The sequence below is a fragment of the Trichomycterus rosablanca genome, chromosome 4, assembly GCF_030014385.1.
Source record: "Trichomycterus rosablanca isolate fTriRos1 chromosome 4, fTriRos1.hap1, whole genome shotgun sequence".
NCBI lineage: Eukaryota > Metazoa > Chordata > Actinopteri > Siluriformes > Trichomycteridae > Trichomycterus > Trichomycterus rosablanca.
In genome coordinates, this window is record NC_085991.1 from 36392036 (window position 1) to 36394944 (window position 2909).

Genomic DNA, 2909 nt, shown 5'->3' on the forward strand with positions numbered 1-2909 from the left:
AATATGTGCATGTCAGCGCGTGCATGCGCTTGTATGTATTTCCGTTTTCCAATATTAGTTTTTGAAACGAATAACGACTCGTTTTCTTGTTTTTCAACTTTGGGATTTGAAGTGAAAAACGAATTACCAAAGGTACACGGAGCTGGAACCTTTTGTCTGGACTTGTTTTCGGCATTCTCTACAGAATACATTATTCTGCTGCTCGTCTGACACTTCTCCACCATTGAATCCGAACCATCTCCAAATAATTGAGCCATTATTATTCTTTTTACTAAGCAGCTCCTCCACCGTCTCCATGCTATCATGGGAGTTTTACTTGTGTGAAATTTGTTCTGAGGGCAGAAATAATTGGCGGTGGGGAGGGGCGAGTTGTGTTCAGTGAGGGAGAGAGGCGGGGCAAGGTGAACATGTGCAGAGACAAACTGGGAGAAGAGAAAGACAAACTGTCGGATCTAATTGGAATGCAACATCTATATACTGTAGATATAAGCGATATTGTCTTATCTTATATCGCATATGAAAATATATCGATATTTTATAAAATCTCGATATATCGCCCAGCCCTAGTTGCATATGCAGTATGTAAAGGTTTCATTGATGGTAAAAGTAGTTGTAGCCTAGTGGTTAAGGTACTGGACTAGTAATCAAAAGGTCGCTGGTTCACACCCCACCACTGCCAGGTTGCTGCTGTTGGGCTCTTGAGAAAGGCCCTAACCCTAAATTGCTTAAACAATATACAGTACAGTACTGTACTGTCTGCTAAATGGCAAAAATGTGAACGGTAAGGTGTATATTGGAAAGACAATGCCAGCCTCTGCATGTGCTACAACAGCATGGCTTCATAGACACAGCATGCATAAGCTTGACTGGCCTGCCTGGAGTCCAGCTCTTTCTTACTAAAAATGTATGTTTCATCATGAAGAGTAGAATCAGACCACAACAGCCACAGACTGTTGAGCAGCTGAAGACTCGTATACAGTGACTGGGCAAAAACTCCACTTGAAAAACTGCAACAACTAGTTTGCTTAGTTTTAAAAAGTGTAATTAATGGGAAAGGTAATGTACAGCATACTAAACATGCTTCTGTCTCACATTGTTTTCTGAGTGTAGGCATTAAATACTAAATTTGATAATATGTACAACATATAGTTAGATAGAAAAATGCCAAAGATCACTAATTAGTTCTTACTGGATTTAAAAAAATGGCCCAACTTTTCCATAAGCAGGGTTTGTAAATATAATTCACAAGCGCATAGTGAAAAATAAAGCACTACTATCCAAGAAAAACATCAGTTCTTGTTCAACAATTTTATTTAGTGTAACAAATACACAATAACAGAAGCAATCCACATTTCCACAGTGTTTGTAGCCATTCTATGAAGCTTTTTAGGCATGCAACATAAAGTGGAAATGAAAATTGATTTTCTGTGAACATGAACACACAAATTCTATTACACACCTATATAAATATATCCCATATCCAGCCTATATGTAGCCATCCAGTTTAATTGATTGAAGTGTTTGCTCTCCATGGTTACCATGACAACATGTGGATGTGTGTGTCCAGTCCCCAAGACGCTTCTCATGCTGAAGGTCATCAGGTCTTTGTAAACATTGGACAAAAGCTATCTATATTCCAGCTTTCTCTTTATTCCTATTTCCTGCTGACTTTCTGTCCGTTATTAGTTAAAGCTGAAGCTAATCCCCCCCCTTATTTAGTTTCCTGTTATTTAAGCATGTAATAACAGATCAGATTAACACCATAAACATCCACTCATCAAAACGAGCCAGTGGATGTTTTATGCTCATTTTAAGTCAGGTTTAAAGAATATTTGACAATTAATTTGACTACATTTTAGCACAGCAACCTTTCTCTAAGTAAACATTTTGCTCTTTCAGAATAAAATTTACATAATTATGTAAATGTATGTAATTACTAGGGATGCATCAATACCATTTTTTCCCAACCGAGTACGAGTAAAAGTACATGTATTTTTGTACTCGCAGATACCGATACCGATACCTATTTAGAATGATGCAATCTAGAGCATTATGGAATAGTGTAGTTTTTAGAGTAAAATAGTGCAGTGGAACAGTTGCTTGGGTTGCCATCACTTGTAAAAAAAACAAAAACAAAAAAAAAACACCGCACAGACATCATTGAGAAAGCTTCTGACAAGCTAACGTTAACGTTCATTAATAAACGCACGTCATTAACGTTGTGCACACCATACATGCGATGCGATTCTGCTGATTGAAATATTTACTATTTAATATTTAAGATAATACAGTCCGATCAGATCTGAGCCGATTCTATCAGCACATACATTCGTGGTTCACCTCGGTAAATCGTAAACGACTCTGAGTCGGCTCCCGCTCTGTGGTAATAACCAGTATAATTAAGCCTGAGCTTTATAATGTAAGCGAGTCACACAAAATGTTCTGTAGTAGTTGGTGTTTATTTACAACCCCCCCCAGGTTGAAAACCCCTGCGTTAACGCAGCAACGTGCACTAGGTACCAGGTATCGGATGTTTAGTATCGGAGCCTCGTTTGCGAGTACGAGTACGAGTTAATGAGCGCGGTATCGGGCCGATACCCGATACTAGTATCGGTACTCATGCATCTCTAGTAATTACATTTAAATTATTGGCCAAATCTACAATCCGGTCTTAAATCTAGTGCACATGTTTCTGGAATGTACTTTACTATTATTTTTATTTTCAATAAAAAAAAGTGTATTATCATGATTTGTAAAACTGACCATGCTAATTCTTTCGGTCAAATTGCCTGATTTCCTTATGTCTCATCATTACTGTAAAAACTCAGGCTGTGACTTGAGCATGTGAATTGGATCTAGTTATGCGAAGCTCATTAAAGTCGATATGACCATACAAAATACCAAGAAAT